At 39.5% G+C, this 26,597-nt stretch overlaps 1 protein-coding gene across 4 annotated transcripts in view; it reads left to right on the top strand.

The window, feature by feature from the left end:
* Positions 1-26,597, top strand: part of LOC123456669 (adaptin ear-binding coat-associated protein 1-like) — a 74,859-nt gene that overhangs the window by 15,631 nt on the left and 32,631 nt on the right. For all 4 annotated transcript variants that reach the window (XM_045140578.1, XM_045140577.1, XM_045140576.1 and 1 more), the window contains 2 exons: positions 4,192-4,336; positions 8,196-8,309. The gene's annotated coding sequence lies outside the window, so the exon portion shown is untranslated. The remainder of the gene's footprint in view (positions 1-4,191; positions 4,337-8,195; positions 8,310-26,597) is intronic.

Genomic DNA, 26,597 nt, shown 5'->3' with positions numbered 1-26,597 from the left:
GTGGCTGGAGGCCCTGGCATGTCCATTCTCTCTCTCTCTCTCTCTCTCTCTCTCTCTCCCTCTTTCTCGATCAAATAAATAAATATAAAAATATGAATAGTTTGTACCCACAGTATATCTTTCCATTTATTTGTTTCCTCAGTTTGTTTCATCAGAGTTTTGTAAGTATACACATTTTCACTTCTTTCATTAACTTGATCACTAAGTATTTTATTCTTATGTAGTCTGTTATAAATAGGATTTGTTTATTTATTAGCTACAACTATCCTGAATTGTTAGTTTTAGTAGTCTTTTCAATTCTTTAGGGATCTATTCTTATTGTCTGCAAATAGACAGTTTAACTTCCTTCATTCTGATTGTTTTATGATTATTGATTCTTTGCTGTACCTAATTACTCTAAGACATTTTGTTATGTTAAATAGAAGTAGCCAGAAAAGATGTAGTTTGCTAGGAGAGTGCCTGCCTGAGCATGCACAAAGCCCGTCAGTAGCAACACACACACACACACACACACACACACACACTGCCAATAGTGAACATCCTTGTCTTTTTCCTGATCTTATAGGGAAAAAAAAAGACTTTTCACCATTCTCTATAATATTAGCTGTGGGCTTATCATATGTGGCCATTATTTTGTTACTATACATTCTTTCCGTACCTAATTTGTTGAGAATATTTTTTTTTTGTTTTTTTTGCAGACAGGTGCTTGCTATGTAATCCTTATTGGCCTAGAACTTGTTACATAGGCAGGATGGCTTCAAGCTTGTGATGTTCCTCCTTCCTCTGAGTCATGAGTACTGGGATTACAGGCTTTAATTTTTTTATGTATTTATGAGAGAAAGAGAGAATTAAAAAAAAAAAGGCACACCAGGGCCTCTTGTTACTGTAGCAAAAAATCTCCAGGCACATGTTCCATTTTGTGTTTGTGTGTCTGGCTTTATGTCAGTACTGGGGAATTGAACTCTGGCTGGCAAACTTTGCAAGCAAATGCCTTTAACTGCTAAGTGGTGTCACCAACCACCATCTTGAAATTTTAAAGAGGAAAAGATTTTTGAAGTGCCTTTCATGCATCTCTTTATCAAATGCCTTTCAGCATTATGGAGATGATCCTATGTTTCTTTTGTCCTTTATTCTGTTAATGTGGTGTGTGATACTTAAATGATCTGTACATTTTAAACCACCTTTGGGTCTCAAGAATAAATACCAGTTCATCATGGAAGATAATAGTTTTAATAGGAAGTTGAATTCAGTTTGCTGGTATTTTGTTGAGGAGATATATATATATATATATATATAAAATTTTTTTCTTTATTTTTGCCTAGCACTGGTTCAGGTGTAATTTTGGCCTTATAAAAGTAGTTTGAAAATTTTTACTTTTCTTCATATTTTTGAGTATAGTTTGAAAATTAGTATTAATTCCTTGAATGTTTAGTAAAATTTAGCAGTAAAATCAGTAGGTCCTAGAGGTTTGCCCTAGTGGGAGACCTTTTATTGTTGATTCAAGTTATTTACTTTTTGGTCAGATTTCTTATTTCTTGTATTTGTCTAGGGATTAATCCATTTCTTTTCTTTTGGGATGTCCAATTTGTGGTTACATAATTTTTCATAGTAATTTCTCATTATTTTTTACATTCTGTGCTATCAGTTATGATGTCTCTTTAATTTTTGATTTTGTCTGAATCCTCTCTCTTTTTTCTTTGTCTAGTTAACATTGAGGTAATTTGTTTATTCTTTCAATAAAAACAATTCTAAATGTTGTCGATCTTTTCTATAATTATCCTATTTTCTATATCAATTCATTCTTGTTTGGATTTCATAGGTAACTTTGGGCTTAGGTTATTCTTCTCACTCCTGGAGATATAATGTTTTTCTTTGTTGTTGTTAATTTGGGTTCTTTCTTCTCTTTTTATTTAATTAAATGTTTTACTTGTTTTCAAGCAGAGAGAAAGAGAGAGGGAGAAGGAGAAGGAGGGATACAAAGAATGAGAGGATGGGCATACTAGGACCTCTTGCTACTGCAAATGAACTCCAGATGCACATACAACTTTGTGCATCTAGATTTATGTGTATACTGGGGAATTAAACTTGGGCAACAGGATGTGCAGCAAGTGCCTTAAACTATTGATCCATCTCCCTAGCCTGTTTCTTCTCTTTTTATACACACATTAATTATTATAACTTTCCTTTGAACTGCATTTCATAAATTTTGGTATATTGTGTTTCCATTGTTGTTTGTATCAATATATATTTTGAAGTTTCTCTTTTAATTTCTTTGACTCCTTTTTTGTTTATGAATATGTTTAATTTCTCTGTATTTGTGAATTTTCTGAAATTCCCTGTTGTTGATTTTTAGTTTCATACCATTGAATTTGTCTGCCAGAAGACACTGCCAATTCAAGGTATTTCGTTTTGGGTAAGGCAAAGAGAAGTATATTAGGAAACTTTTCATCTCCAGGCCTTCACTGACACCTGAGAAAAGTTGTAACATACTCCAGTGTAGACTACTGCATAGAAAGCTCTGGAGAGATGTGTCGGCCCTTCTTCTGGACACCTGTGATGTCCCTGATGTGGCCCACTTGGGGCTATCATGTGACTAGATGCATACATTAGTTACCTAATTCCCTTGTCTTATGGATGCTCCCCTTCTAACACGGTGCTACTTTTCTATCAGAAGGGCTGTGGATATTGATCCTTATTTTATTTTATACTTTTTACTGTTCAAACCAGGATAATTGTTTCTATCAATAAAACTGGAAAATGTGAGCTAGGTATGATGGTACACACCTTTAATCTCAGTACTTAGGCAGAGGTAGGAGGATCACCATGAGTTCAAGGCTATCCTGAGACTACATAGTGAATTTCAGGTCAGCCTGAGCTAGAATGAGATCCTACATCAAAAAATGAACAAAAGGAAAAAATAAATCATTAAAATCCTCAAAATTGAAAAAATATTTTATTTATTTATGTATTGTGGTGGGTGGTCAGATAGAATGGGTATGCCAGGGCCTCCAATGGCTGCAAATGAACTTCAGAAGCATGTGACACCTTGTGCATGTAGCTTGTGTGTGCTCTGGGGAACTGAACTTGGGTCGTTTGGCTTTGTTGGCAAATGCCTTAAGCACTAAGCCATCTCTTCAGCCTCAAAATATATTTTTCCTATTTAAATGCAGATGCAGGTGCCAGCTTGTGCTTATGTGAGTACTGGGGAATCAAACCTGGGTCCTAAGCTTTGCAGGCAAGTGCCTTGAGAGAGAGAAAAAATTGTATGGTAGGGCCTTAGTCACTGTAATCAAACTCCAGATGCATTTGCTACCTAGTGGGCATGTGTAACCTTGAACTTACCTCACCTTTGTGCATCTGGCTTACATGGGATCTGGAGAAAGATCATACATGGATCCTTAGGCTACACTGGCAAGCAAGTAATGATAAGCCATCTCTCCAGTCCCAAAAATATTTTTTTTAAAAAATGACAAAAGGGGCTGGAGAGATAACTTAGTGGATAAGGCACTTGCCTACAAAGCTAAAGTACCCAGGTTCAATTCCCCAGAGCCCATGTAAGCCAGATGCACAAGGTGACACATATGTCTGGAGTTTGTTTGCAGCATCCAGAGGCCATGGCATGCCTACTATCTCTCTCAAATAAATAAATAAAAATAAATAAATTAAAACAAATTCTTATTCATTTATTTGCAAGGAGAGAGAGAATGGGTGCACCAGGGCCTCCAGCATCTACAAATGAACTCCAAGCACATGCGCCACCTTGTTTATCTGGCTTATGTGGGCCCTGGGGAATTGAACCTGTGTCCTTTGGCTTTGCTGGCAAGTGCCTTAACCACTAAGCCATATGACTTGCCTTTGTTGTTTTTTGTTTGTTTTGATTTTGTTTTTCTGGAATTCACTCTGTATTCCATGCTGCCCTTGAACTCATTTGAATTCTCCTACTTTGGCCTCCTGATTAAAGGTATGAGCTACCACACCTCATATGTTTCTTTTTTCCCCCTTTTGGTGATTTTTAAAGTAGCTTTTATTACTATACTTGGTCTGATCATATTGCCTAATATGTCTAAGATAGAGCTCTACTAACTTGTAAATTCACCTTTTGTAGAAATGTAGTTTGTGCACAAGTGATTTAGGATATAGAGATGAGATCATCATGAATTTAGGGTCTGACAACTGTTGTCTTTGTAACAGAAATATGGAAGCTTTGCACACAGCACAGGAAAGCATTATCCAGAAGAAAATCTGGAAAAGGCAAATAAAGAATTTCCTTGCTAAGCATTCAGAGAGAGCAAGATCCTATCCATCCACTGATTTTGGATATCCAGATTCCAGACCTGTAAGAATATATTTCTATTATTTTATGCCATGAAATTTGTTAATGCCACCCTAGGAAATGATGTATTCACTATCAATGTATCTCAAATGTCACTGGTTGTGAATAAATGTCTGCCTATAATCTGTTTTGTCATGATTATAAGGAAAGAAATAGCAATGATGATGCATACAACCATATTTAAATATTGGCAAGAAAAATTTCTACGTGATATCTTTTTAAAGTATTGGGTCATTCAGTGCCAAAAACATATTTATAAGATGGATGCTATTAGAAAATCCTCATTGTGGGACAGGTGTGGTGGTGCACACTTTTAATCCCAGCACTTGGGAGGCAAAGGTAGGAGGATTGATATGAGTTTGAAGCCACCCTGAGACTACATAGCGAATTCCAGGTCAGCCTTGGCTAGAGAAAGACACTGCCTCAAAAAAGTAAAAGAAAGAAAGAAAGAAAGGAAGAAAGAAAGAAAGAAAGAAGGAAAAGAAAGAAAGAAAGAGAAAAGGAAAAGAAAATCCTTATTGTATTGTTGTATAAAGGAGGGACAGGGAAGAGAAGGACTTTGCCCAAGGCTACATAGAGAGGGTGTGAGAGCGGTCTTCTCATTTGTTCCTAACACATCATGCTTTAGTGCCCAAGGAATTATCAGAGATTTATTGTTAAGAGAGAAAAACAGTATGTACAACTGAGCATATTTTAGGACATCGTTAAAGATAATGTTCAATATGTTATAACATATTTGTACAAACAGCAGTATCTAGTGATTAAAAAGTCAGTATGTAGCCTTGGAGAGAGTATGTTTGCTGCAACCAGTGGGAAAGAATCCAGGTGGATAAGGAGTAAATAGTGAAGAATGTTAGTGGGGTATACAAGAAAATTTTCTGGAGCTTTGCATTAGAGGAAAAGTGAGAGAAAAATGGGGCATCAATCCTGTCACTGAAGGGGTAATATGGTGGCCAGAATGGATTATTGAAGATCCTCAATTCTTTGAAACTTGAGAAAGTTTACATGTTAACATGGAGCCAGCTCATCTTGGGTTTAAAATGCAAAGTAGTCCCCACATTCCTTTCCTTCCTCACTCTTCTGTTTCCACTAGGGAATTAATGGGATACTGTCAATAGAATAGTGCAGGTTTTGAGCTCAACAAATATTTAGTTATTGGCACATGAAAGAATGGTTGTTGTATGTAAAAGAAATGCCAGTAATTATTGGATATTTGTCCTCCATAGGCAGGCTATAGGTGAAATCCTGGAGAGGTGTGAAATAGTGTAATTCTGAGGACCCATATACTGGTGATTGCCAGATGGGTCTAGAATTTTCCTATATAGATGTTAACATGCATAATTTCCTTTTCTCATTAAAATGACAAAGTATATGATCAAATCAATTTAAAGAAGAGTGCATATATTTTGGTTCACAGTTTTAAGGTGTAGTCCCTCATGGTGGGGAAGGCATGGTGGCAGAAGTCTGAAATAGCTGGTCACATTGCATCCACAGTCAGAATCAAGGTGTGTGTGTGTGGGGGGGGAATGCTAGTTCTCAGTCCACTTTCTCCTTTTTGTTCAGTCAGGCACCCCAGCCCATGGAATGGTGCCACCAAATTCATGGTGGATCTTCATTGCTCAGCAAAACCTATCTGTAAATGCCCTCATACACACACTCATAAGTGTGTTTCGTTGGTGATTCTCAATTCCAAAAAATTGACAATGGAGATTAACCATCACAAATGCCAAACAGATCTGGGGCAGACATTAGGCAAACATAGTTCTTTCCTTCTGGGATGTACTTCTGAGCTCCTCAGATCTGCTCATGGATGGATATTTCTTCCCAGGTAGGGAAATAGATGTGAGTGAGCTTGCTCAGAGACATAATGTGAAACATCCCTTATCCAAGTATGAAAGACCCAAGAATACAGACAGAGAACTTTCTGTTTCTAAAACTGAACTCTAGGCATACAAGAGTCATTACTTTATCAGTGTAAACATCTGTGTTCTCATTAGGGAAGGAACAAGGAGAAAAGATCTTCACGGTGCATGCTCTAGCCCTGTGGCTCCCAAAAGACAGTATTGACGTGCTGCAACATTTAAAGGTCATTGCCACCCACTTCATTCCCTGATCTTTGGCAGGTCTCTTCAGTTCAGCTCTGTAAGAAAAGCCTGGCCAGTCCTGTTTCACAGATGACCAAAGTGAGGTTCACACAGCTGGGGAACTGGGAGTCCATGAGCCTGCATAGATACATATTTATCTCAGTTCAGGTGGGAAGCAGAAACCAGTCTCAGTTTCAGAAGTCCCCAACAATGATTGATGCAGAGGGTCCCTTCCCATTCAGCAGTTCCAGAAAACTGGCTAAAGCCTTGGTAGAGATCTACAAATCTATATTCCTATTTTCTCCTCTTGACCCTGGTTTGAAACGCTCAAAGTTACAACCTCGGACTGGAGAGATGGCCCAGTGGTTAAAAGTGCTTGCTTGCAAAAAGCCTGACAGCCTGGGTTTGATACCCCAGTAACCAACATAAAGCCAGTTGCACAAAATGGCACATGCATCTGGAGTTTGTTTGTAGTAGCAACAGGCCCTAGTGTGCTCACTTAATTTCTCTCAAGTAAAAAAAAAAAAAAAAAAAAAAAAAAAAAATATATATATATATATATATATATATATATATATATATATATATATGTATGTGTTACAAGCCTTACTCTGGCCCCCAGATGATACTCACCTCTCACCTCCATTTTAATTTTCCTTTTCTTTTTGAAACAGTTTCTCTATGAACCCAGGCTGTCCTGGAGTTTAGTGTTAGCCCAGGATAGCTTCAAACTCACAATCCTCCTTCCTGCCTAAGTCCCCCAAGTACTGGGATTACAAGTGTGTACCATCATGCTAGGCCTTTTATGTTCTCTTTAATGAAAAGGATTACATTTTGTAAAGACTAACAAGAGTAAAGAAGTGATTTGTTTACTATGATTGCATTTATTTGAAAGCTCCACACATATAGTAAAGGAGTTCATTTTTTATTGACCACAGACCAACCTGACATTCTCTGATTTATTCTTCCCCACTCAGTGTAGGCTGAAGTGTACATCCATACTGTTTAGGAGTCCCTGGTAGAGAGAAGTACATTCATCTTCAATTATCCCATCCAGAAAGGTTTCCCAGACCTCCTTCCAATCCATCTCTGACACCCCTCTTTATAGAACTAAGGGCACAGATACTCAAGCTTTGCCCCAGTAGCCCACTCACCTTCCTACAATCCTGAAAAGCCTACTGCTGACAACAGCATGCCAGAATTGCCAGGGGTTTTTCAAGGTGTATATGTTTACAGCATTCTTACCACTGCCAGGGTTTTGTTTTTCCCAAAAGAATTAGAATCATTTGGTGTAAGCTGATTTTTTCTTTTTTGTATAAGCTTCTTTGTAGCTATTTGATATTGTTGGTGTGCTTTTGCCTTCTTGTGGCCGGAACCAGAACTTCAGCATGCACCCCATGGATCCAGAAGATTATTAGAGGGAGGGGCTGAGACCAACTCTACCTACAGAATTTTCTCGAAATCTGGGTGAATAGAGATACAAAAGGCCACCAGGCAGAAAGTGCCAGCTAATACTGAGCTGAATTGAAAAGTACGTGTGAGGAACAAAATAATTTTTTGCTGTAATTATGCCTAAGTCTCCTGGACAAATAGCTTTAGATATAAAAACAAAAACAAATCCAGGACAATTATGTACTTTGTGACTTACCTTTGCCTTTATTATGAGACTATTTACAGGATGTAAAATAATAATTTTCACAAACCTGTTTTGTGTGAAATATCTTTCTTATCTTTTAGATATCTTATATTTTAGATATCTCTTTCTTATCTTATTACAGAGACTGTGTATTTGGAGATTTCTGAGTATGCATATATTAAAGGGCACAGTTTGGAGCACCTCTGAAGTGGCTGGTTCTTGGGAAGAGAAAGAGGGAGAGGAGATGACCAGTTTGGTAATTTACCTCTTATTCCTTCTGCCCCTTCATTGTTTTGTCTCCCCCTTGGCTACCTTTCCTAAATTCAGGCCAAGAAGTGAAGGAATTCTTAGAATGGTAATCCTTATAAGTAGAATCTTACTATAATCCCTCACTCCTCCCTGAGGATAGACTTCTGTAAGGTTTGTATACCTGTGTAGCTCTTTGATAAGTATTGCCATCCTGACACTCAGATAGGTAGTCCTAATGTCGCCTCTTCAATATGGAAGCATGTGAAAAAGCCTGGAGAGTTCTGAGGATAGTAATAGTACTGATTTTGTCTCACAAAGGGTTGGCCTTGATTTTGTTGTGGATCCATTTTTCAAATATCTGTGTATATGGAGTGTGTGTGTGTGCGTGTGTGTGTGTGTGTGTATGTGTGTGTGTTCATGTGTTTGAGTGTGGGTACATGCATGCCATAATGCACTTGCCATGGCCCATAAGTGGAGGTCTCAGTCCTCACCTTCCACCCTGTTTGTGTCAGTGTATGCCAGGCTATCTGGACCACGAGCTTCTAGGGATTCTTTTGCCTCTGTCTCTATCTTGTCACAGGAACATTGAGATTACAGATGCACATGCACTGTGTCTGACATTACATGGGTTCAGGGGATCCAAACACAGGTTGTCATACTTGCACAGCAAGTGCTTTTACCCACTGAGACATCTCTCCACCCCATGGAACCATTCTCACACCACCATCACAGTGGGAAGATGTGAAAATGATTAGATATAAACTAAGTTGGGCTCCCCATTTAATGTTAACCCCAAGAAGTGTACGGGGAAGAAGGAAGATCACTGATTACAATGTACATGATAGAGTCAGAAGGACTCAACAATATAGCCAGTTTTGTATCCATTAGTGTTTACATAAAGCATGTGAATCAGTCCTTTGCATGATAGCATTTGAGGGGCTGGAAACATGGTTCAGTGGGTAAGAACGCTTGCCACACAGTACAGGGGCCTGAGACAACCTGAGTTTGATCCCAGCAGTCATGTAAAAAGCTGAGCATGGCCACAGATTTCAGTAACTCCAGACATGTGGGAAGAAGAGACTTAAGAATGACTGGGCCTGCTGATCTGATCACCAGTCTGGCCAAAGAAAGGTACCTCTGGGTTCAGTGAGAGACTCCTTCTCAAGAAAACACATAGATGAGTGACACAGTGTCTTCTCTGGCCTCTGTATATGTATATATATATGGGGGCACATGCATCTTCACACACAACACCTGGCATACACCCACCACACATACTGACCCCCACACTCAAAGTTTAGTTGTTCTGTTGTAAAACAGACCAAGATTTTGTGTGTTTAAGTGTATGCATCACTGACCATGCATGTGGAGACCAGAGCACAATGTCAGGTATCTCCTCAATTGTTTTCCACCTTCCTTTTTTGAGATAGGGTATCTCTTACTGAACCTGAAGCTCACTGACTTCACTAGCCAATAAGCTTCAGGAATCCTTTGTCTCTACCACTCTGATTTTGGTATTACAGGTGCAAGCCAACATGATCTGGAATTGACATAGGAGTTGATGATCTAAACTGAGGTCCTCATGCTTTCATGACAAGCATTTTACCCACTGAACCATCTCCTCCAGCCCCAGATCAGATTTTAACAACTTTTGTATAATATAATCTAAAGGCAAAATCCATATATCTAAGCTAGGTGTTGTCATCCATTCTTGTAATCCCAGAACATGGGAATATAGGGCAGGTTGAGAATCCCAGGCCAGCCTGTTCTAAAGAGACACACTAACCCCCTCCCCCACATACACAACACATATACACACAGACACATTTTAAAGTTGATGATTTCAATAAATCTATAGAATTGTGCAGCCATTACTGTAATTGTGCTTTAGATGTTTCTTTCACCATGCAAAACCTCATTGCAGTTCAGCTCAGCTAAGCCCCAAATGATGATTTCTAGATACAGATGTGCTTTGTGTCTCCCAGGATTCTCTTATTCTGGGCATTTCATGTAATGTAAATAGAACCATTATAGAACATTTTGTCTTGCATGTGGCTTCCTTCCCTTCACATGTTTATGAGGTTCATCCATATTGTAGAATGTAGGAGAATTCATTTCTTCTCATGGCTGACTAATACCAATTGTGTGGATATGACAAATATTTATCCAGTCATTTCTCAGTGGTCTTTGGGTGACTGCCACTTTGGGGCTGTGATGAGGACTGTTGCTATGAACTTTTGTGTACAAGTATTTATGTAGAGTTTTGTTTTCCTCCCTTGAGTATGTAGCTAGACATGGAATTATTGGGCAAATGACTAGTGTATGTTTGTCCATTTGAGGAATTGCTTCAGTGCTTTCATGGCCCTGATTGTCATGAGGAGCACAGGCTTCCTCAAATGTCTTTCTCAAGATTATCCCATTCTCATGAATTTGGGGGAAAGTATAGCAAAGATGAAGCCCCCTTTTCATCACATTGTTTTTGGGAGTACGTGATGCTGATGTGATATCACTGGTGATATTAATTATCTTCACTCAGTTAAGGCGGTGGTTACTAGATTTTTCTAGTGTGTAGTAATTGACACTGTGTGAGGGTAAATAAAGAGACAAAGGGAACTACTGGCATGTTTAACTTTTTGAGGCAAGACCAACTGACTGGCCTTTCTTTTTTATGTACAATAGCAGGGGGTGGGGAGAGAATTGGGGTGCCATGGCCTCCTGCCACTGCAATCAAACTCCAGCCACATGTACCACCTAGTGCTCATGTGTAACCTTGCATGCTTGCTTCACTGTCTGTGTCTGGCTTATATGGGACTTGGAGAGTCAAACATGGGTCTTTAGGCTTCACAGGTAAGCACCTTAACTGCAAAGCCATCTCTCCAGCCCAGTCCATGCCATTTCTATCTGGAAAAGTGAATATACTCATTTGACTGTGGGAAAGAATCAAAGGGGATTACATTTCTCCTCAACCAAAGTCATCACCATTCCCACTTCTTTATGATTCCTAAATTCTCCTGTTCCCTTATTTTATCTTTTCTCCACTCCCCATTTTACATGAGAGATGTGTGCTTCCCTTGAGCTCTTGAAAGGTAAGATGGGATTCTCTTAGTGCCTTTGCTGGACAAAATGTTGGCATGACAGATCTTGGCAGGGGGACAGAACAAAAGCAGGAATTCTGGAACATTTTATCTCATGGTAAATCTCTTCAGACTCTTTAATGCTCCGGGAATACGTGTATCTGGTACATGTGAGCTTCTTTTCTGTGTAGCAGAGTGACAGAAAACAGACACAGGTGGAGGCTCAGTGTGTGGGGGATGAGCCAACACCCAGGATGTGGGCTTTCTTGCCTAGGTTTTATTTATCCTGTTCTCATGCCTGGTACGGCTTTGCTTTTTGTCCTTTCTCAGGCCAACCTAAATCCCTGCCTCCTCTCCATGTTCACTGCTGTCACAGATATCTGGGAGACCAAAAGGCAGCCCCTGGAGAAGGTTCTATGTTCTATGTTGTCCTTCCCTGGAGGTGTTGATGAAAACACTTCCTATGAGCCCTAGGGATGTAACACCTACTGGTTTCTGGCTAAATACATATATTATGTTTACCAAACTTACCTGTAAGCACTTTACTTAACATTCATATCCCATATATTAATGCTGCTCTCACTTTTGGTTAGAGAAGCTTCTCTTTTCAGATGGTGGTGACCTATGGGATGACTCAAAAGACACCATAGTGCTGAGAAGAAGTGATAGAGGAGTGCTCAGTACTGAGGCATCTCTATCACACCTTCCAAGGCTCAGGGTATTTGGAGCCATATATTCAATCTAGGTAAACACTCTTCCACTGAGTTGCATCCCCAGTCTCCCCAATACCATTTTTATAATGAATAAGTTCATATAATATTTATAATATTCAAAAGTTTTGGCCATATCTCTCACTAGTTACATATCTCAGATCTGGGGCAGGAGGGTATTTGGGGGCCCCATTAAAGATACAAGCAACATGGGCTGGAGAGATGGCTTAGCGGTTAAGCGCTTGCCTGTGAAGCCTAAGGACCCCGGTTCGAGGCTCGGTTCCCCAGGTCCCACGTTAGCCAGATGCACAAGGGGGCGCACGCGTCTGGAGTTCGTTTGCAGAGGCTGGAAGCCCTGGCGCGCCCATTCTCTCTCTCCCTCTACCTGTCTTTCTCTCTGTGTCTGTCGCTCTCAAATAAATAAATAAATAAATAAAAATTAAAAAAAAAGATACAAGCAACATGAAGTCAAAACAGAAATAATTAGAGTTATAAAAACATAACAAAATAGTGGTAGGTTTCTTTGCTTGATATTTGTGGGTTTTTAAAAGTATTTTATTTATTTGCTTATTTTGAGAAAGAGAGACAAAGGCAGCGACAGAGAATGGACCTCCAGCCACTGCAAATGAACTCCAGATGCATGTGCCACCTTGTATATCTGGCTTGTGTGGGCACTGGGGATTTGAACCTAGGTCCTTAGGCTTCGCAGGCAAGTGTCTTAACTGTTAAGCCATCTCTCCAGCACTGACATTTGGGTTTTTAAATCTTTTTATGTCTGTGAATTTCTGTGTGTGAGTGCAGCCACACATGTGCTACATTGTGTGTGCTGTTGGTCCTCACCCTCTACCTTGACTTCCACCTTGTTTGAAGCAGTGTCGCTTACTTTTTGCTGATGCACTTGCCAGGCTAGCTGGTCCATGAGCTTCCAGGCATTCTCCTGTCTCCACCTCCCATATTTTCATAGCCGCAGTGGGATTCTACATACTCAATACTGCATCTAGCTTTATGTGGCTTCTGGGGATCTGAACTCAGGCCCTCACGCTTGTGCAGCAAGTATTTTACCTAGTGAGCCATCTCCCCAGCCTGATATTTGAGATTTTAATTTGTTTTTTTTTCATTCAGTGTTTATATTGAAGTTTATCTGTTTTGTTACATATATCAATCATTCTTTTGTTTGCATGTATATGTATGTAGTTTGTGTGTCTACTTGCTCATATGTATGTGGGTCCATACATATATGTGCATGCCTAAGTGTATATGTGTGTATTGGTGCCAGAGGTCAACATCAGTTAACTTTCTCAGTAAATCTCAACTTTTTTGAGACAGTTTCTTCTGAACTTGGAGCTCACCAATTGAGATAGAAGAGCTATCAAGATATCAAGCCTCAGGAATCCTCCTGGGTCCTCTTACCCAGCACTGGAATTATAGATACACCCACACTTGGCTTTCAGTCATTTTTATTTTAAAGTGCTGAGAATTAAACCCAGGGCCTTTAGCTTGTTAGGCAAATACTCTACCATTGAACTATCCCTCTGTCCTGGATTATTCTTTTTTTTTTTTCTTTAGATTGCTGAATAATATTTCAGCATATGGCTGTCCCAGTATTTGTTATACCCTTCCATTGGTTTTTGTATTTTTAGTTTGTTTTCAGTTTGGAGCCCTTATAAGTAAGGCTACTATGAGCATTTGTGATTTTTTATCTCAGGTAAACATTTAATAGAACAATGACTGAATAATTCTAAAATATAATAATTTGATAAGAAAATGTCAAACTCCTGTGGTTTTACCTTTTTTTTTTTAATAACCACTAGTAGTACAACTTTGATGATGCTTGCTTTGGTCAGTCTTTCTAATTTTGGCATTGTTATGGGAGTATGCTAAGATCTCATTGGTCATCATTTACCTTGTTCTAATGAAAAATGTTTTTGAGTATTCTCTCATGCTTATTTAATATTTATCTGTCTTCTTTAATGCAGAATTTTTATTGAATTTTGGGAGTTTTGCTGTATTCCAGATATAAAAATTCTTTATCAGATAAATGTTTTTCAAACATTTCTCCCAGCCAGGCACTTGGTTTGTCATTGTTTTCTTAATCATGCATTTGGAAAAAAAAGGTAGTTTTCAATTAATATATATAAATTATATATAATTAATTATATATTATATTATTATATATAACATTATATATATATATTTTTTTGAGAGAGAGCAAGAGAAAGAGATGGAGAATGGGCACTTCAGGGCCTTCAGCCATGGCAAACAAACTCCATACGCATGTGCCACCTTATGCATCTGGCTTATGTGGAGAACTGAACCTGGGTCCTTTGGCTTTGCAGGCATGCACCTTAAGCACTAAACAATCTCTCCAGTCCAGAACTTTTTAATTTTGAGGAAATCTGTGTACTCCCAGTTTTTCAGTTAGGAATTGTGGTTTGGATGACACAACTCTGTCTTGATTATGTAGGTTTATGAGACTTCACATCATGTAGTATTATTCTCTATTTTTTCTCAAAGTTGTATTTCTGCTGGGCATGGTAGCTCATGCCTATAATTCCAGTATTTTGGAAGGTAATATAGGAGGATAACCAGGAGTTTGAGGTGAGCTTGGTCTACATGGTGAGTCTCAGGTCAGCCTAGTCTGTAGAGTAATACAGTGCCTTAAAAATAATGAGCCAGGGGCTGGAGCGATGGCTTGGAGGTTACAGCACTTGCCTGAGAACCCTGGTTCAATTCCCCATTACCCACATAAAGCCAGGTGCACAAGGTGGAGCATGCAGTCTGGAGTTCCTTTCAGCGGCTGTGAACGACATCCAGATGCATGTGCCCCCTTGTGTGCATATCTGGCATTGCATGCATGCTTCACTTTTGTGTCTCACTATACATGGGACCTGGAGATTCACGCAAGTGTTCTTTGGCTTCTCAGGCAAGTGCCTTAACTGCTAAGTCATCTGGCCAAACTGTAAATAAAATATCCAAGCACTTGAGAGGCAGAGGTAGAAGGATCACTGTGAGTTTGAGGGAAGCCTCAGACTACAGAATGAGTTCCAGGTCAGCCTGAGCTAGAGTGAGACCCTACCTCAAAAAACTTTTTTTAAAAAGTTACCTATCATAGCCTGTATTTACATATGCATTTTTGAATTACCCTAACAATTTATTTAAAAAAAAAAAACATTTGGTTTGGTTTTTATTGTGGTTTCATTGGGGGAAAAATAGATATCTGTTGCAGTCAGGTTCTTTTCTCATTGCTGGCCGAAAACACCAGACAAAGAGCAGCTTGTGGGGGAAAAAAGAGGTTTATTTTGGCTTACAAACTTGAGGAGAAGCTCCATGATGGCAGGGGAAAATGATGGCATTAGCAGAGGGTGGACATCACTCCCTGGCCAACATAAGGTGGACCATAGCAACAGGAGAGTGTGCCAAACACGGGCAAGGGGAGACTAGCTATAACACCCATAAGCCTGCCCCCAACAATACACTGCCACCAGGAGGTGTTAATTCCCAAATCTCCATCAGTTGGGAACCTAGCATTCAAAACACCTAAGTTTTGGGGAGACACCTGAATCAAATGACTACATTCTGCCCCTCGCCCCCATAAACTGATTATTTTCACAGCAATATTTGTGATATTTAGTATATAGACATAGCACATTTGTGCCTGGGTTTTCACAAATATTTCATACTTTTTGCTTTGTTTTGTTTTGTTTTTTGAGGTTGTTTGCCTATTCCTGAGCATTGCATAGCCAGTATGATTACCATAGTGACTAAATGATTTTTTTTGGATTTTTGTGCATATTGAGTATCCATTTATCATATTTAGTTGAATCACTTATTACTGTTAACTTTCAAGTCCTGAAATTTTATATCACTACTTGTTCAATTATTAGTTGGCATTGAGTATATTGCTGCCTTATCCCAGTACTTATTTATTATCAATATGGCTAAGTGATTCCCATTTTTTTTTAAAAAAAATGTTACCCTCTGTTTTTCTTATCATATATTTTGGTGCTTAGTATGTGTCAACATTGGCAAATGGGAACTAGTCAGTTCAAGATGGCTCTGGTGTCATTTTATGCTTTCCTAAAATACGTACTCATTGCTCTCTGAGCCTGACCATCTGCTCACCTATAGAATGGAAGGAACAAGGCCTACTTTAGATTTTCATATTACATACTTGAATTGTTTAAAAACAAAAACCTAGCCAGGCATGGTGGCACACGCCTTTAATCCCAGCACTTGGGAGGCAGAGGTAGTAGGATCGCCGAGAGTTCGAGGCCACCCTGAGACTACATAGTGAATTCCAGGTCAGCCTGAGCCAGTGTGAGACCCTACGTTGAAAAACCAAAAAAATAAAAAATAAAAATAAAATAAAATAAAATAAAAACCTAAAGTATGTGGCATCTATCATGGTATCAAGACATGTGATTTTCTACTCTGCCTCCTTCATTCTGTCAATGAGATACCTCTGACATTAACGTAATGACATGACTACAAAGAGAGTAAGTGGGAGTATAGCAGCAAGAATTAATAAGCCTACATTTCCATTACGTGTAAGCACTCAGTGTCACTGTTCTGTGTAGGAGGGCCGTGGGATGAGCCAGGGAAGAGGAAAAGTGCCATTGCACAGTTACTACTTAACCAAGTCCAGGGAGGCAAGGCATTACCATGCCTCATGTGATTTCTCCTGTTTTTCACTATTCTAACCTTTACTTGACCTTCTAGTATAATATAGACTCTTCACTTCAGAACCAGCTCAAACAGAAGCATCAAATGTAGTTTAGTATCTACTGGACTTGTACCTAGAGCAAGAGTGTGAAGAGGTAATGGGACTACTCTGTGCTGGTCTCCTTCCCCTTTGTGCTGGTATCCGGTTCATCAGGAAAGCATCACCCTTGCTTGTTTCACCACTTGTCCTTAGTTTCAGTCAGGCGCCCAGCTCTTTTTTTCAATGAGAGAGAGAGAGAGAGAGAGAGAGAGAGAGAAAGACAGAAAGACAGACAGACGGAAGGAAGGAAGGAAGGAAGGAAGGAAGGAAGGAAGGAAGGAAGGAAGGAAGGTAGGTGTGGTGGTTTGATTCAGGTGTCCCCCATAAACTTAGGTGTTCTGAATGCTAGGTTCCCAGCTGATGGATATTTGGGAATTAATGCCTCCTGGAGGGAGTGTATTGTTGGGGGCGGGCTTATGGGTATTAAAGCCAGTTTCCCCTTGCCAGTGTTTGGCACACCCTCTTGTTGCTGTGGTCCATCTTCTGTTGGCCAGGGGGGTGATGTCTACCCTCTGCTCATGCCATCGTTTTCCCCTGCCATCGTGGAGCTTCCCCTCGAGCCTGTAAGCCAAATAAACCTCTTTTTCCCAGAAGCTGCTCTTGGTTGGGTGATTTCTACCAGCAATGCGAACCGGACTGCAACAGAAGGAAAGAAAGAAAGGGGGAAGGAGAGAGAATTGGCACACCAGGGCCTCCAGCCACTGCAATCGAATTCCAGATGTGTGTACCAACTAGTGTATATATGTGACCTTGCACACTTGAGTCTCCTTGTGGGTCTGGCTTACATGGGGTCTGGAGAGTCAAACATGTGTCCTTAGGCTTCACAGGCAAGCACCTTAACCACTAAGCCATCTCTCTAGCCCCATGCCCAACTCTTTAAATGTCACCATTGATAGCACCCTTTTATCATTACTGTTTATAGCAAGTCTTCTATTTATTTACACATAGTGAGGACCACATCACATTGTTCTATACTTCTTGCTTCAACCATCATATGGAGAGTCTTAAAAGGAAAAAGGAAAATTTATATTATTTGCTTATATTTTTTGTTCTTTCTCTTGTAGTATCTTCTTCCCATAGATTACTACTTGTGTCAATTTCCTTCTGCATTATGAACTTCCTTTGGGATTTTAGGACATGTCTCGTGGTGACAAACTCTTGTATCTCATCATTTGAAAATGTTTTATTCTTAATTTTTTTTTATATTTTGTTTATTTATTTGAGAGGGAGAGGGAGGGAGGAATGGAGAAAGGAAAGGAGGAAGGGAGAGAGAAAGAGAGAGAATGAAAGGGTGCACCAGGGCCCCTGGCAACTGCAAATGAACTCCAGATATAAGCACCACCTTGTGCATCTGCCTTATGTGGGTTCTGGGGGATAGAACCTGGGTCTTTATGCTTTACAGGCAAGTGCCTTAACCATTAAGCTATTTCTCCAGCCCCCAAAATGTCTTTTCATCTCCTTTAAATCCTGTAGCATAATTTATTAGGTCTAGATACTTGTGGTTCACAATTATTTTATTTTAGCACTTCCTTCTGGAAGCATGGCTTTTGTTACACAAATATTTTATTTATTTATTTATTTATTTATTTATTTATTTATTTATTTATTTATTTGAGAGAGAGATGCAGGATGGGATGGGCATGCCAGGGCCTCTAGCCATCGCAAACTAACTCCAGACACATGTGACACTTTGTACATCTGGCTTACATGAGTACTGGGGAATGTCCTTAGGCTTCACAGGTAAGTGCCTTAACCACTAAGCAATCGCTTCAGACCTGGTAGCATGGCTTTTGATTAGAAATAAGTCATTCTTTGTGTTGCTCTTTACTTATCTGATAAATTATTTATTTCACTGTGATCACAAGATTTTCTCCCCCTTTCTTGTTAGTTTTCTGAAGTTTAACTATGGTGTGTCATTTCATGGATTCCTTTGTGTCCTGCTTCTGCTTCATTCAGTTTCTTGAAAATATAGGACTTTTGCTAGGTTGGTGATGCTTGACAGGCCATTATCCTTTAAATAGTTTTCACTCATTAACTGTTTTCCTATATGTATGTGTACATACCACTATATTTTCCTGTAAACACATTCATTTATACATTTTTGTAATTAAAATTTTTGTTTATTTTTATTTATTTGAGAGCAACAGACAGAGAGAGAGGGAGAGAGTGGGTGTGCCAGACCCTCCAGCCACTGCAAACGAACTCCAGATGCATGTGCCCCCCTGTGCATCTGGCTTATGTGGGTCTTAGGGAATTGAGCCTCAAACTCAGGGTCCTTAGGTTTCACAGGCAAGTGCTTAACTACTAAGCCATCTCTCCAGCCCTCTGTTTTGGAATTTTTATGAGAGAGAGATTTGGCACACCAGGCCCTCCAGCCATGGCATTCAAACTCCAGACGAATGTGGCACCTTGTGCACATGTGTGAACTTGTGTGCTTGCGTCACCTTGTGCTTCTGGCTTATGTGGAAGCTGGAGAGTCAAACATGGGTCCTTAGCTTTCACAGGCAAGCACTTTAACTTCTGATTCATCTCGTCAGCCCATGCTTTTTCTTTAATTTTTCTTTTCATCTGCTTTCCTTTATTTTCCATATCTGTCCATTTTCTACCTTTTTTGCATGTGTATGAGTATGTGGTATGCATGAGTGTTTTTGTATGTGTTGGTACATACATGTAGGTTCAGGGGTGTGCATGTGTGTGTGGCAGCCAGAAGTTGACATTTTGTGTCTTCTTGATCATTCTCCATTTTAGTTACTGAAACAATATTTCCCACTTGAACCCAGAGCCCACAAATTTGGCTAATTTAGCTAGTCAGTTTTCTCTTCACCCCTTGCCATCTCTACCTCCTGAGCACTAGTAGTGTAGGCAGATCACCATGCCTACCTGGCATTTATGTGGATGCTGGCTATCTGAACTCAGGTTCTCATGCTTGCATGTCAAATGCTTTACCCACTGACTTATCTCTCGAACTCAATTTTCTCACTTTTTGAATGGAAAGTTTACATCATTGCATTTTATAATTGTGATGGTTTGAGTTAGGTGTCCTCCATAAACAATGTGTTCTGAATGCTAGGGCCCCAGCTAATGGCAATGTCGGATTGAGCCTTACTGTATGAGTTGTGCTTTGGGGGAGTGGGCTTAGGGATATTATAGCCAGCTCCCCATTGCTAAAGTTTGGCTCAATCCTGCTGAGGTTGTCCACCTGATGTTGGCAAGAAGGTGATGTCCAGACTCTGCTACTATCTTTCTCCTGCCATCATGGAGCTTCCCCTAGAGACTCTGTGCCAAAATATACAACTTTTCTTCCATAAGTTGCTTTTGGTTGTGTGCTTTGTGCCAACAATGAGAAGGTAACTGTGACAAATATATAGGCCTTTAATGCTTAAAACACCTTATTCTGGGCTGGAGAGATGGCTTGCCTGTGAAGCCTAAGGACCCCGGTTCGAGGCTCGGTTCCCCAGGTCCCACGTTAGCCAGATGCACAAGGGGGCGCACACGTCTGGAGTTCGTTTGCAGGGGCTGGAAGCCCTGGCGCGCCCATTCTTTCTCTCTCCCTCCCTCTATCTGTCTTTCTCTCTGTGTCTGTCGCTCTCAAATAAATAAATAAGAAAAATTAAAAAAAAAAACACCTTATTCTAACTATAGTAAACTATTTATTCTAATACTTATTTTCATGAAATTCTACAATTTTAAATGTCCAGGATTTCACTGCCTTAGGTAGAGTTCATGAATTTTCCATATTTATTTGAGACGCAGGTATATAGACTTATATCTATATCTCTGCCCATGAGACTTATCCTTAGGTGGTTCAGTCTTCTCTATGCTTAGTGAATTATTTTCCATACTGTTGTTGCATTGAGAAAGGTATGTTACAATCATTTGTTGTTTCTGTTTGTATCAACAAATAGTTTTGCTGTAGATATACCTCGTAAAATGGTATATAGCTATTAAAAATTAACATTTTCCTGATAAAATTTAGCATTTATCATTTCTCTCTTTAATATTGAGACTGTAATATATGATTTCTGTTTATTTACAATTGGTTAATGTGTTTGTTTATTTTTAAATGCTCAATATAAGATTTGAAGAGCTTTGCTTTAGGTATATGACTTGAAAAGCAATGATTTTGGATTTTACTTCAACATTGCTACATGTACTTACATTTTTTTTATATGTTCAATATATTTCATCATTTGGGTCCTGTTCTGTTTTTTTGTTTTGTTTTGTTTTTGTTTTTCGAGGTAGGGTCTCACTCTAGCCCAGGCTGACCTGGAATTCATTATGGAGTCTCAGGGTGGCCTCGAACTCACGGCAATCCTCCTACCTCTGCCTCCCGAGTGCTGGGATTAAAGAGGTGCGCCACCATGCCTGGGCTGTTCTGTTTTTAATATATTATTTATTTATTTTAGAGAGAGGGAGAACAGGTGTGCCAGGGCCTCCAGCCTCTGCAAATGAACTCCAGATTCATGTACCACCTTGTGTATCTTGCTTATGTGGGCCCTTGGGAATCAAACCTGGGTCCTTAGGCTTCACAGGCAAGTGCCATATCAACTAAGCTATCTCTCTAGCCCCCCTGTTCTGTTTTTATGTCTATACACACATAATGAATACATAGACTAAAACTAAGAATTTCACTAGTTCATGTACTTTGTATTTTTCTATATTTTGGTGGTGGAGATTGAGCCTAAGGCCTTGTGCTCACCACAGTGCTATATCATCAGCTACAGACCATTTATTTTTTTTTAGGAAGACAGAGAGAGAGAGAGAAAGTTAGCGCAGCACCAGGGCCTCAGCCACTGAAATTAAACTCCAGACACATTCGACACCTAGTGGGCATGTGCAACCTTGCACTTGCCTTGCCCTTTTGTGTGTATGGCTAATGCGGGATCTGGAGAGTCAAATATGGGTCCTTAGGCTTCATAGGCAAGCACCTTAGCCACTAAGCCATCTCACTAGCTCCAGGCCATCTGTTTTACTTACTCTCTTTTTTATGTGGTATTTGGAGTAGTGCACTTCTTTTCTCTTACTGCTTGTCAGTGTATTTTCTTGAAATGGGGACTCTCTCAAAGCTGAATCCCAGTGAATCTCCAGTCTCTCCCCCCCCCCCCCCCCCGTGGACTGGAGTTGCAGATGTGTGTGGCTATGCTCAGTGTTGCAGATTTCTTTGTGTTGCTAACATAAAGCTCCTGACCAAAAGCAGCTGAAGGGAGGAAGGAATTTGTTTTGGTTTACAGACTCATGGGAAGCTCCATGATGGCTGGGGGAATGTGTCATGAGCAGAGAGTGGATATCACCTTGTCAACATCAGGTAGACAAGACCAGTAGGAGAGTATGCCAAACACTGGAAAGAAAATTCTGGCTATAATACCCATCAGCCCACACCTAACAACACACCTTCTTCAGCAAGACTCCAATTCCAAAATTGCCACCAGGTGGGGAAAATAAAATGGAGGGATATACCTGAAATGAAACATCTCATGATTAATGATGATTGAGTTATTGATTATGTATGCACATGGCTCTTTCCCAGGAGTTCTAGATTAATATGGATCCATTTAAAATTCACAGTTCATGCCAGGCATGGTAGCACCCGCCTTTAATCCCAGCACTCAGGAGGTGGAGGTGGAAGGATTGCTGTGAATTTGAGGTTACCCTGAGACTACATAGTGAATCCCAGGAAGCCTGGGCTAGACTGAGACACTACCTCAAAAATACAACAAAAAATTCAGTTAAAACTTGTAGAAATTGGGGCTGGAGAGATGGCTTGGTGGTTAAGCACTTGCCTGTGAAGCCTAAGGACCCCAGTTCAAGGCTCGGTTCCCCAGGTCCCACGTTAGCCAGATGCACAAGGGGGCGCACGCATCTGGAGTTCATTTGCAGTGGCTGGAGGCCCTGGCGCACCCATTCTCTCTCTCTCTCTCTCTGTCACTCTCAAATAAATAAATAAAAATTTATAAAAAAAAACTTGTATAAATTGGTTGTTTTATACATTTTTTAAAATTATGTATGTACTCGTGTATGTGGGGGGGTGTATGGGTGGGTGCACACATGCCATGCATGTTCCACTTTATCTGGCTTTATATGGGGAATCAAACCCAGGCTGACTGGCTTTACCAGCAAGTGCCTTTAACCTCTGAGCAATCTTCCCAGCCCTTGAAATATTTTTACATACAAAAATTATAGAATGTAACAAACTCTCATATACTGATGCTTATAAAGTGCATAGCAATTGAAAATCACTCTGAGTGCATTGGCCTCCTTCCCCAGAAGCAACCGCATGGTAGAACTTGGAGTGTTCAATCTTCAGACATTTCTTTGTAGTTTTATTACAAGTCGATATCTGTAAATGAAATGTGGCACTGTTTTGTGGCATATTTTAAATATTTGTGCATAATTGCTTCATGAAAAAAGAAGGAAAATATGAGGAGAATAAATGTACATTTGTATCTCAATAATGGGACTGCTCACATATGCTTCTTTTCATATGAAAACTTTCAGATATATTCATCTGCCTTTTTACTTCTTTTGGACTTTCCCACATTATATATTGTAGGGAGCACTAGCACAATCTTCAGAATCTATTTCTTTTTTTAAAAATATTTCATTTATTTATTGAGAGAGAAAGAGGAAGAAAGGGCCTCTAGCCACTGCAAATGAACTCTAGATACATGCACCACCTTGTGCATCAAGCTTATGTAGGTACTGGGGGATAAAACCTGGGTCCTTAGGCTTCACAGGCAAGTACCTTAACTGCTATTCCATTTCTGCAGCCCTCAGAATCTATTTCTAACAACATTTATTTGTTTATTTATTTTATTGAGGTTAATTTTACAAATAATATTTGTGTGTATTTTTAGGTTCAATGTGATGTTTTTAATCTGTGTATGTATTCTAGACAGAAGCTGATGGTCTGTTAGTACATTCCAAAAAGGCTTCTCTTGACCACTGGATAGTTACAGAGATGTTATGTCAGACCCAGAGATGGACAATAAATGGCTATTATGGAGGCTAAAGATAGCCCAGAAAAATTGGGTTCTGAATTTACAACATTCCAATCTCCCCACATTGAAATTCTAATCAGTTGCATAGTCTTTTTAAGGTAAGTACAGCTTTTTTGTTTTTAGGAACTTCAGGTAACATTTCATTGTCAATATGATCTGCTTGTTTTCCACAGACTTGTCCATTGAAGACTACTCTTAGTTGTTAAACTTAGAAATTCCCTAAAGTTGCCAGATGTAGCAAATGAAAATGTTGTATCAGAATTTCTGATAAGCAAAATAACATCTCATTCCACAAAAGTAAACTGTTTTTTATATAGAATCACAACTCCATTAAGTTATATCTGGCAACTCTACATGTCAGCAGTAGTGAGTGGGGATGGAAATTTTATTCTCAGTTCCTCTCCAGGCAGCTTGGAGAGTTGCTTTTAGAACCTTCAATCCAGGTGAATTTCCAGGGTTCTGGACAACTTTAGGCTGAGCTCTTGAGAGGCAGAGTTGGTAAGTTTATTAAAAGTTGTTGTGGAGGGGCTGGAGAGATGGCTTAACAGTTAAGGTGCTTGCCTGCAAATCCAGAGGACCCATGTTTGACTCCCCAGGACCCACATAAAGCCAGATGCACAAGGGGGCACATGCATCTGGAGTTCAGTTGCAGTGGTGAGAGGCCCTGGAGCACCCATTCTCTTTCTCTCTCTCTTTCTCTCCCTGCCTATTTCTGTATCTCTTTCTCTCTCAAATAAATAAAAATAAAATATTTTTTTAAAGTTGTTGTGGAAATAATGTTCCCAGGAAAACAGCTACATCTACTTCAGATATCTTGCAAACCTAATCAGCTGATTAGAATTTCAATGCCATCTCTCTAGCTCCGAGATTAGAATATTGTAGGTCTATAGCCAGATTACCTTGGTCTAACTTAATGCATTTAATGACCAATTAACATCTAGCTGTGTGTGACCTAACAGCTGGTGGCCTAAATAAATCTTTTTAAAATGTATAAACAGACCACCTAACTTCTACCAACCTGAAAGATAAGAATGTCATCAGATAGCATGAGACCTATAACAGAGACTTCTCTGAATTGCTTTAACCTACCTACCTACCTAATGTTACCACCAATATATTTGGAAAGTGCCTTGGTTTGTGGCCATTTTTGGTTCTGTACTATAAAAACTTCATGAAATAGTTAACACATTGGAACATGGAATTTGGAGTAATCTAACTCTGTTCCCAGGCCATGACCACTCATATTTCGTTCCTGAATAAATACTCTTAATCCATTTGAGGAGAAATATATATGTTTTGCATTCACACTACAAAGAAAGCATACCTGTTAGACAGATGTGAGCTTTTCTTGAAGACTTGCCTAGTGGCTAGGAAAAGGGATACCCCTTTGAGTATGGGAGCCTCTGGGGAGGGCTGAAATTACTTTTCTTTGTAATGGCTACATACGGACTTGATGACTCAAGTTATATCCCTAAAAGTTGCTAAGAAATCTCCCCTCCTTTTTCTCCAACATTTATAACAAGGTTAATAGTTAAAGAATTGTCCTTAGTAAACAAAGTTGTCAACTGGATTTATGAGGGGTACTGTCCAGACAAAGGAATGAAAGAGGAGTGCTAAAGACTACAAGTTATAGGCCATAATGCCATTTTGGCCTTAAGTTAGCACAGCTTAATGGATGTCCATGACATCCTTGGCTATGTTTTTTTTTTCTTTCTTTTCTTTTCTCTTTCTTTCTTTCTTTCTTTCTTTCTTTCTTTCTTTCTTTCTTTCTTTTTGTAAAGAATGCATCATCTGGCCCAAATGAGCAAAATTTATTGTCCTTGAAAAGATGCCTTTTGGAAACATAAATATTACCTTGGTAGGCTATTTGACCTCCACCAGTGCTGCTTGAAGTTTGAATTCAGAAGTATGCTTTTTTTCCTGTATCGGCAGTGTTTGAAGTCCAGTGCTTCTATTAGAAAAAGCAGATCGGATCCCAGGAAGAGCCTGTGTACCTCTTCCCATGGCAATATAATTTTCCCTGCTTTTCTTTTATGCTGCATTCACACAGAAGGCTATGTGGGGGTAGAAACAAAGTGCTCTGATAAACAGTGGTAGTTGAGTTCTCAGCAGATGACAGCCCAGTGGTCACCCATGTGAGAAAGCTGTCTGGTTTCCCAGATGTATGGGTCTTGCACGTGATTGTGGAGCCATAAGTGACAGACACAACATGAAAAAAAATGCCCTGGTTGGGCCCTGTTGACCCATAGCCAACTTGAGTAGAAAAGGCAAGGCTACGATGCAAAAGAAACTTCATTCAATTCACTGCAGTATTTCCTTCATTTTTTGTATGGATAAAAATGACACACAAAAGAATACACTGGCCTTCTTTCAGGACACTGGAAGTGAATCTGTAGATCTTTCAACTTTTGGTTCTTCCTTCTCCAGGTCTTCTTGGCAGCTGAGACACTTGCTTTACTTCCTGCCACAGATAGGTATTTGGTAAGGGTACTCAGACTATTCAATGGTTTAAAGACAATCTTTTTAACAAATATGAGTAAAATTGGATACCATACAGCAAAGAATGGAGTTTTAACTTTCATTATACTAATACAAAAAATAAATAAAATAGATGATAGATATAGACATAATACTTGAAAGTATCAGACTGATCTTTTTCTCTTTTTTTCAGAAAAAGGAAAATCCATCCCAAGTTCATGGCATTGAATTTTGAAATAATTTTGGATATGAAACAAAAAGCATCAGTTATAA

This window comes from Jaculus jaculus, chromosome X, assembly GCF_020740685.1.
Source record: "Jaculus jaculus isolate mJacJac1 chromosome X, mJacJac1.mat.Y.cur, whole genome shotgun sequence".
Taxonomy (NCBI): Eukaryota; Metazoa; Chordata; class Mammalia; order Rodentia; family Dipodidae; genus Jaculus; species Jaculus jaculus.
This window is presented reverse-complemented; position numbering and strand designations above follow the sequence as displayed.